Source organism: Bos taurus, chromosome 7 (genome assembly GCF_002263795.3).
Source record: "Bos taurus isolate L1 Dominette 01449 registration number 42190680 breed Hereford chromosome 7, ARS-UCD2.0, whole genome shotgun sequence".
In the NCBI taxonomy this organism is placed as follows: Eukaryota; Metazoa; Chordata; class Mammalia; order Artiodactyla; family Bovidae; genus Bos; species Bos taurus.
In genome coordinates, this window is record NC_037334.1 from 56,137,703 (window position 1) to 56,146,823 (window position 9,121).

At 38.6% G+C, this 9,121-nt stretch overlaps 1 pseudogene; it reads right to left on the reverse strand.

Moving 5' to 3' along the window:
- Positions 1-4,829: 4,829 nt before the first annotated feature.
- LOC100138639 (nicotinamide phosphoribosyltransferase-like) lies at positions 4,830-5,720 on the reverse strand (annotated as a pseudogene).
- Positions 5,721-9,121: the final 3,401 nt, after the last annotated feature.

A 9,121-nucleotide genomic window follows, 5' to 3' on the forward strand; every position in this document is an offset into this window, starting at 1 on the left:
TAAAGTCATTTTTGTAAAGTGTATTTGCCAACTAGAGTATAGCCAAATGCTACATAACAAGAATTCAATCAGTGAGTATGCCCTACTAGGCCTTTTCCAAACATTTCCCACATGTTACTGGTTTGTAATCTGATTTTCTCTGGACTTCTAGAATAGGAAATGGAATTAGACTGGCAATAATAATCTGTACTCCAATACTCCTTAAGTATTTTTAGAAACTCTGTATGGTGAATTAGAGCTGCTTAAGAACATTGGCTCTTAGAGGATGATGTCAGTGAGATGGGAGAATAAATAAGTCTTGGAGTTTCCTTCCACCAATAAACATGCTGATTCAACAACCATTCAGAGAAAATTTCCCTTGGTGGAAAATCCAGAAGCTAATTGAGAGGTTCTAATACCTTGGGAAAGTGTAAAATCAGACCCGTTGAAACCAGAAGAGAAATCCAAGACACCTTCTTGCCAAATCCCTACCTCTGGTATAGTGCCAACTGATCAGAGGGAAACACTGCAGCTCCAAGCTTCTCACTGGAGAAAGAAAGAGTTGGACTATAGTCCATTGCTTCAACTTTTCTAGGAGATCCTGAAGGACTAGCTTGTGTTTTGCTGGTCATGTAACCCTTAGGGGACCTGGGATGCTCTAGCTGCAAGAACAGGAACACAGATGGTAATTTGGGCTAGCACTCTGCATAACCTCTCTTTCTGACTTAGCACAGAGTTCAGTTCAGTTCAGTTCAGTCACTCAGTCATGTCCGACTCTTTGCGACCCCATGAATCACAGCACGCCAGGCCTCCCTGTCCATCACCAACTCCCGGAGTTCACTCAGACTCACGTCCAGCAAGTCGGTGCTGCTATCCAGCCATCTCATCCTCTGTCATCCGCTTCTCCTCCTGCCCCCAATCCCTCCCAGCATCAGAGTCTTTTCCAATGAGTCAACTCTTCGCATGAGGTGGCCAAAGTACTGGAGTTTCAGCTTTAGCATCATTCCTTCCAAAGAAATCCCAGGGGTGATCTCCTTCAGAATGGACTGGTTGGATCTCCTTGCAGTCCAAGGGACTCTCAAGAGTCTTCTCCAACACCACAGTTCAAAAGTATCAATTCTTCGGCGCTCAGCCTTCTTCACAGTCCAACTCTCACATCCATACATGACCACAGGAAAAACCATAGCCTTGACTAGACGAACCTTTGTTGGCAAAGTAATGTCTCTGCTTTTGAATATGCTATCTAGGTTGGTCATAACTTTCCTTCCAAGGAGTAAGCGTCTTTTAATTTCATGGCTGCAGTCACCATCTGCAGTGATTTTGGAGCCCCCAAAAATAAAGTCTGACACTGTTTGCTCATCTATTTCCCATGAAGTGATGGGACCAGATGCCATGATCTTTGTCATTTGAATGTTGAATTTTAAGCCAACTTTTTCACTCTCCTCTTTCACTTTAATCAAGAGGCTCTTTAGATCCTCTTTGCTTCCTGCCATAAGGGTGGTGTCATCTGCATATCTGAGGTTATTGATATTTCTCCCGGCAATCTTGATTCCAGCTTGTGTTTCTTCCAGTCCAGCGTTTCTCATGATGTACTCTGCATATAAGTTAAATAAACAGGGTGACAATATACAGCTTTGACGTACTCCTTTTCCTATTTGGAACCAGACTGTTGGTCCATGTCCAGTTCTAACTGTTGCTTCCTGACCTGCATACAGATTTCTCAAGAGGCAGGTCAGGTGGTCTGGTTTTCCCATCTCTTTCAGAATTTTCCACAGTTTATTGTGATCCACACAGTCAAAAGCTTTGGCACAGAGTAAGGGCATGCAAAACTCCAACTCACAGCTTTTCCCTGGGAAGGGAAAGAGAGTTGGACCACATGGCAAATGCACCAACTTTTAGAGGAGCTGCTTAAGGGCTGGCTTTTGTCTTGTTTATCTCAGTGTGCCAAACATAGTCTAAAAAGAACATAGTCTAGCCACTGGAAGGTTGGTAAGAACAGAGATGGTGGTTTGATGTAGCATGTAGATCATTACTGCAGCCCTTCTAGCACAGAACAAATAAGTGAATGGCCTCAGTTCCTGCCTTCTCCCTGGAGAGGGCAAGAATTGACAAGAATATCCAGTGGTCCAACTTTCCTGGGGACTGCCTGGTCTCACTTATTTCAGTGCACTTCCAGGATCTCACATACGCTAAATGCCTGGAGGCTACTAAGAATGAAGAGGTGTGAGCAAGGCCCTTTTCCCCTGAAACATGGAGGATAATCTCTGCTTGCTTGTTCCTGCCTTCTGATGGGTTTCTGTCCATCCTTGATATTCACTGGCTTGTGGATACATCACCCCAATTCTCTGTATCTCATTCTCTCTGTATGTCTTCACATTGTCTTCCTTCTGTGCCTTCCTGTCTGTGTGTCCACATTTCTACTTTTTATAAAGATATCATACTTGATTAGAGCCCACTGTAATGACCTTATTTTAATGATTACCTCTGTAAAGACCTTATTTCCAAATAAGGTCACATTCTGAGTTACTCAGTGTTAGGACCTCAATGTGTTTATTCTTATAGGGCAAAATTTTACTTATAGCAATGAAAATAATCACTAATTATGCAAAATACTTATAACAAGAAATATGAAAGAACCTAAACCACGGTGCATTTTAATCAAGTTGTTTGAAACTAGTGAAGAAAGAAAATCTTCTGATGCAAATAGACATGTTATATCCAAAAGAACAAAAATAGGTTTTTTCATATTTCCTTTAAAATTGTTTACTTACTTATTTATTTATAATTGGGGTGTAGCACAGTTTACAGTGCTGTGCTGGTTTCTGCAGTGCAAGAAAAATGAATCAGCTAAAAGTATACATATATACCTCCTACCCACCTAGGTCATCACAGAGCACCAAGCTGAGCGCCCTGTGCTATCCAGCAGGTTCTCACCAGCTTTCTGTTTTACACATGGCAGTGCCCATACGTCATGCTTAGGTTTTGTTGTGCTTCTTGAATCTGGGTATACAGTTTTTATCCTCTGCAAGATTTTCAGCTATTTTTTTCTAATACATTTTTTTTTCCCTTTTTTTACTCTCTTCTCTGTGGAGACTAATTCTAAATGTTTATATATAATGGTACATGAAGTTGTCCCACTGCTCACTGATGCTTTTTATTTTTTCCAGTACTTTTTCTCTATTTTATTTAAAACAATTCCTATTGCTATATCTTCAAGCTCAGTAATCTTTTTAAATTTAATATCCAATTTAATTTTTAGAAATCTTAATGAAAAATATAACAGGATCAAAACATTTAAAACAAGTACACTTACTAATCATTCCAGTAATTCATTGTAGTCATGTTGACTATATAATATGAAAAATAAATTCAGAAGTTCAATTACTTTAAAACACACTGCTTATAATGTTGTCAAATTTTACATTTATGTACATAATCTATAGTGGAAGCAGAATTTCTCTCTAAAAAAACATTATCTCTTAAAATTCTTGGCATATTAGAGCCATAGGCAATTTCTGTCATATAAAATTGCATTTCAAATTTGATGTCTCAGTGGTAGGATATCACAGCCAGCATATATAATCACTATGTAGTGACTTGGCTTTCTAGTCACAGCCATTATTTTTTTTAATGTAGAAAGATTAATATGTATTCTATAAGAGGCATCGAGGTTAGTAATTCTATTGGATATGTCCTGACATAATTTTCAAACCGTACAATGACACAGTTTTGTTAAGGTCACATTTTATTTGCTGGCTAATGGGCAAAAGGCAATAATTTAGTTTCATTATTTTCTTAAAAGTTTGTATTCCTAAAAATCATGAAAAAGTTGGAAAGATTGCTAACACATTGAAACTTTAAATATTTCTTATAAAATCTTGCTTGTACAAAAATATAAGTTAAATATAAACATGAAGCAGTTGTGATAATTTTATGCAAGTCTATTTTATAGTCTTCAGTTATATACAGAAATTTTTCAGCTCTGTTACTTGTAAAAAGATCAATACTGGATTGAATTACTATTTATTGGCAAAGGCCAAAAAGCTTACTTTAGCATTAATCTTTTACATGATTAAATGTAGAATTTCCTAATTTGAGATCACCTAAACATTGAAGGGAAAATGAAAGGGCAATATATCCATAAACTAATGAATAATTTCACTGCAGTGTATCACAAAATACAAAGAAACCACACAGATCCGTACATGTGTATGTGTATCTGTATTCATACACATATATTTCCAGACTTAAAGCCTACTTAGATGCTGTTTCTAGTTCCACATCGAGCTTTGCATTTTTTCTTACTCCACCAAATGAATAGCTTTTTGTTGTCATCTCATTCTTGAAGACAATATGGAGAAAATCTTGACCTCATTCTTCAGGACAGCCTTTACTTTTTTAAAAAATGCAACAAAATGCCCTGCTGGTGTCCTTTGCAAAGATAATTTGGGTCATTTGTTGGAATCAGCAACTGGATCCTTAGAGACATTAATCCCAAGCCCAAGTAATTAAAAATGACTATACTTGAAGGAAAAATTCAAGTATTTTACTTTGCTATTTTCTGTAGCAAAGCTTCCACCAAAAGCAAAGAAAGCGTTTTCAATACTCCATTTTTTTTCTGATTTTTTATTTCACCTTCCTTTATTTCACCTTCCACAGTCTCTTTTAAGCTACTATATCTCTACCATCCCATTGGTCCTGATGTGGGAAAGATTGAGGGCAGGAGGAGAAGTGGGTGGCAGAGGATGAGATGGTTGGATGGCATCATTGACTCACCGGGAGATAGTGAGGGAACGGGAAGCCTGGCATGCTGTAGTTAGTTCACGGGGTTGCAAAGAGCTGGACATGACTTAGTGACTGGACAACAACAAAACAACGGATTGGCTAATTCTAAGATGAGGTTGGAAGCAACCTATAGCTCTTTGAGTTCTCAGTAGTGGAACTTCCTACCTAAAATATCCTAGTCTTTAGTACCAGGGTCAAGAAAATTTCAAGAACTAGTTATGATTGTTAATGGTGCTGCTGCACACTTTGGTACAATTAAATGTCTTAGATTCTTAACTACTATTTTCTTTCACATGTTACAAATGTTATAGGTATTGCAGACCACAGATCTAGGTACTGCTAAAAACTCTACTTCTCTATGTTCAAAAGCATCCTTTTATGATCTTCACCTCAAGCTGTTATGGTACTGTGTTCTACCACTAGAACAGAATAGCCTGGAACAGGATCTTTTGTTCCATAATATTTTTAATTAAAGCAGTTCCTACTACTCCGTCTATACCTTTGACATTAACAAAGTGAGCAGAAGCTCCAGTGCTAGCAGTCCTTTAAAAAGAGACTCACAATATTTTAAAGTTTAAAAATACAATAAAATTAAAAGTAAATAAATAAATAAAAAATAAAAAGAGACTCCTTTGTAGCCAAAGTCACATAACTTGTATACCATACCTTCTAGATTATTAGAAGTTTGCAATAAATATTTGGCCCATTTTTTTTTTCTGCTCTCTAGCATTTGTAGCCACTGTAATTAGATTTCAGGACTGAACAAGACTCGTTTCAATCTAGTTCTTTAGCCAGTAACACTCTGAATCTGTGTTTTCTCCTATAAAGAGAACATTTCCTCTGAGAATGACAGAGTCTGCAGGAACAGTTTTTACCTCTGTTGGAAGACGTCCATCATATTTCTCAAGAATGTAGTTCCATCCCTTTTCGTTAAAGACATCATCTGGAAAGTTCATCTCTCTTTTACTCTGCAATGTCTATTCTACTGTTCATCCTATCTAGTGAATTTTTTATTTAAGACCTTAATTTTCATCTTTATAAATTTGTTTTATAAATCAAACTCTGGGCAATAGTGAAGGACAGGGAAGCTTGGTGTGCTGCAGCCCATGGGATCACAAAGAGTGGGACACAACTGAGTCACTGAACGACAACAACAAAGTTTGATTTGGGTCTCTTTTATATTTCCCTTGCTTCTGCTTAGCACACCCACTCTTTCTTCCAGTGTGCTAACTATATGGAACGTCTAGAGTGCTGGTGATGTTGTGTTTATTAACTTGAGTGGGGGATACCTGATGTTTACATGTTTGGTAGATGTTACATTTATGTTTTGTTAAAGCGTATGCATGGAATGAGGGAGACCTGGGTTCGATCCCTGGGTCGGGAAGATCCCCTGGAGAAGGAAATGGCAACCCACTCCAGTACTCTTGCCTGGAGAGTCCCATGGAGGGAGGAGCCTAGTAGGCTGCAGTCCATGGGGTCGAAAAGAGTCGGACGTCTCGAGTGCTGGTAGTGTTGTGTTTATTAACTTGGGTGGGGGATACCTGGTGTTTACATATTTGGTAGATGTTACATTTATGTTTTACATGCATATATATTATATTCCAAAATGAAAATTAGGTGATCCCAGAAATCATATTAGCTCTGCATGTAAAGCATCCAAAATCCATCGATACCCCACCAGCTTCACCACTCCTACCCTAATCCATGCCTCCGTCATTCACAGACCCATGCCACTGGACTTCCTTCTTCTGCCCTTTTCTGCGCTAGTCTACTTTCAGCTCCATGGCTAATGTCTTTCTTTTAAAATAAAAGTTCAGTGATATCACCTTTTTCTCAAATTCCTGTGGCTTCCCATCTCACTCAGAGTCAAAGCCAAAGATTTTTTATGGTTTATAAAACCTTACATGATTGGGCATACCCTTATCTGACTCCTTTCTTAAAGTTTATTCTATGTTAGCCAGAGAAGCCTCCCATCTATTCTTTGAATTTACTGGACACTCACCTAACACATTGCACTTAACACTTTTCCTTGCCTATAACACTGTTCCCACTGACATCCCCATGACTCACTTTCTTGTCTTTATCAAATCTACATTCTAATTTTTTATCTTCCTAGTAGGACTTTCCTGATCAGTCTTCTTTCACCAGCACCACTCTCTTCTTCTTGGTCCCATCCTTCCTTCCATCCTTTCTTAGTACTCATCACAATCTATCATACTCTACATTTCATATTTATTTAATCTTTGTCTTCCTCAAACATAGACTCTGCATGGAAAATGATTTTTAGCACTTTAAAAAATATTTTGTTGCTTGAATCTTCAGTGCCTGTATCAGTATCTCACACATATGAAGAATGTACTCAATAAATATTTGTTGAATAAATGCTGCCAAGCAATTGTTCTCTACTTTCAGGTAATTTTTCCTCCTTGAAATTAAAAACTGCTATTTCAGTAGCTCGTACATAATGTGCAGTGATAGCTATTTGTTAAATGAATGACTCTGTGCCTCACTAGTGGCAGTGTAGTCCTGTTATCCTAATGGTTACAGATGGGACGTAGGAGTCTGCACTCTGATGGTCTATTCTTGGCTCTTTCTGTGATTGCATTCATCATACTTGAATATTCATTAGCTGTTTATTTTGGGACCTACATATCAAACACCTGTTTAGTAAACATATTGGTATGGAAAACACTGGACAAGTCACTGCAAATTAAAATAAAGACCGCAGTTTATTCCAGGCTCCCAAAATAATGTCTGCACAATGAAATGTGTCCCAGCATACTACGGTGTGTTGCTAAACGTGTATTTGCATATGCAGATGCAAGATTCTGCCAACAGATTAGCTAATTGGCAATACAAAGCAGCCACTGAGGACCTATTTACTTCTCTTATAAAGGCCACTACAGTTGTGTGAGCCACAAATGAAATGCGTGCTGTTGGATTTGCAGGAATAGTTTCGAGACTGGAAATGATTACCTCTTAGCTGAAATAGATTAGGGAGCTGTTGCTGTCAGTTCTACAAGTCTCTGCTTTCTCAAATAGAAAATATCACTTGTCTTCCATGAAATATGCTGCTGGTTAGAAGAATCTACCTCCATGCTTCAACCGTGACACATTTGGAATGGCAGCCCTCACTCACCCATCTTTAATTATACCTAGAAGAGTGCTGAAAGCCAGGGAAGGACCCACGTGCTCTTGACGGGCTGTGGTGCTAGCCAACTTTGACTCTATTCCACAGAGTGAAAGTCTCTTTGAAATACAGTAGCCAGAACTGCAAACAATTAGTCTTACTGAACTAATACTGCCTATACTGTGGGGGTCTATTTCAAACACTTGCAAAATGTTACAGTGGGCATCTGATCTAATACCATCTCTCTACAAATGGGATTACATAGACCAACAAGGTAAAGTAACTTGTCCATTGCAGGGTGGGATTAAAACCCAGGTCACCTGATTTATGACATCACAGTTTTTCTACTGTATTATTCTCAAAATCATGAGCCTACCTGTTAGCCACACCAATTCTCAAATAGTACCATTTTTTAAAAGTCATCTTTGGAGTAAATTAAAAATTTAGATCTTTGGGACTTGCTTTCCTGGTGGCTCAGATGGTAAAGAATCTGCCTGCAATGTGGGAGAACTGGTTTCAATCTTGGTTTGGAAAGGTCCTTTGGGGAAAGGAATGGCAACCCACTCCAGTATTCCTGCCTAGAGAATTCCATAGACAGAGGAGCCTAGTGGGCTACAGTCCATGGGGTCATAAAGAGTTGGACATAACTGAGCAACTAACACTTTCACTCACTTTTTCTTTTTTTTCCCAGAGACTCTAATTTGGAAACTGAGTAAAAGACTGTAGAAATTGTGCTTAAGCATGTACTCCCAGGTGAGCCTGATATAGATGGCATCAGGCACAATTTGAAAAATTCTGAGATGTGTAAGGATATAGAGAAAGTATGGTATATAGATTAGGATCATCACTGTGAAGCCAAAGGATCTGTACATATAATCTCATCTTTGCTATTTACTTAGCATGTACATTTGAATGATTTCCTTATTTAGGCTCTCTGAGTGTCAGTTATCCTCCCTGGGAAATGGGAACTCACTCTCACTGAGCTGAGTTCAGTTCAGTCCCTTAGTCATGTCCAACTCTTCGTGACCCAATGGACTGCAACATGCCAGGCTTACCTGTCCATCACCAACTCCCAAAGCCTGCCCAAACTCATGCCCATCAAGTTGGTGATGCCATCCAACCATCTCATCCTCTGTCATCCAATTCTCCTCCTGCCTTCAATCTTTCCCAGCATCAGGGTTTTTCCAATGAGTAAGTTCTTTGCATCAGGTGGCCAAAGTATTGCCT